The sequence below is a fragment of the Silene latifolia genome, chromosome 7 (genome assembly GCF_048544455.1).
Source record: "Silene latifolia isolate original U9 population chromosome 7, ASM4854445v1, whole genome shotgun sequence".
Taxonomy (NCBI): domain Eukaryota; kingdom Viridiplantae; phylum Streptophyta; class Magnoliopsida; order Caryophyllales; family Caryophyllaceae; genus Silene; species Silene latifolia.
Window position 1 is genome coordinate 69,264,066 of NC_133532.1, and position 1,017 is coordinate 69,265,082.

The 1,017-nt window shown below is 40.7% G+C and overlaps 1 non-coding gene across 1 annotated transcript; it reads right to left on the reverse strand.

Annotated features, from left to right (window-relative positions):
* Window positions 1-290: 290 nt before the first annotated feature.
* On the reverse strand, window positions 291-397 carry LOC141593656 (small nucleolar RNA R71). Its single transcript, XR_012521729.1, has one exon. It is a non-coding gene; the product is annotated as a small nucleolar RNA R71 (small nucleolar RNA).
* Window positions 398-1,017: the final 620 nt, after the last annotated feature.

Genomic DNA, 1,017 nt, shown 5'->3' on the forward strand with positions numbered 1-1,017 from the left:
ATTTTATTGCCAAATCCGCCTTTATCTAATCAGTCGAAAGGAGCCAATTTGGGGGGATGCCTAGTGAAGACCCTCATTCTCATATGGAAACCTTTTGTGACTATTGTGATGCAATTTCTCAAACCGGTGTGACTCAAGACCAAATTCGATGGGTCTTATTTCCTTTTTCTCTAATTGGCACCGCGAAACAATGGTTGAAGGGCCTTGATAAGGCCACTCTCGGAATAGATTCTTGGAAGAAGTTAGCTCTAGCTTTCTACAAAAAGTTCTACCCACCGGAAAAGACTAACATGCTAAGAGCTCAAATTACGGGTTTTAAGCAAAGGGATGAAGAATCTTTGTATGAAACTTGGGAGCGGTTCAAGGGAATTTGTCGCTCATGTCCTCACCATGGACTTAGCGAATGGTTCTTGGTACAACAATTTTGGAACGGTTTATATGAAGACTCAAGGAACATTCTCAACATGGGATCAGATGGAATGTTCACCGAAGTTGATGACAATCAAACATGGAACAAAATTGAGGAAATGGCGGTCCATAACTCACAATATAGTAGACATCGCAAGGCTACTAGAGGAGGAAGGCATGAAGTGGACTCCGTTACTCAATTGGGTGCTCAACTTAGTGCTCACATTGACACAATCAATTTGAAGTTTGAACAAGCTATGGCTAGACTTGAAGAAGCCTCAAAATCACCAAAGCATCATGTTAATGCCATGACGGCATCCTCATCAATCCCAAGTGGGATATGTGAGAATTGTGGAACTTTGGGACACGACCAAAGTGAATGTAGGGGAACAAATGAACAAGTAAATGCTTTCCAAGCATACAAGAGTGGTACCCCTTATTCCAATTATTACAATGAAAACACCAAGTTTCATCCAAATCTCTCATACAAAAGCCAAAATGTTCAAAATCCTCAAACAACTTACACCCCACCTCCCATGAGAAACCAAAATCAAAGACCCTTTTACAATCAAAACCAAGGTTACCAAAATCAAAATCCATACAATCACC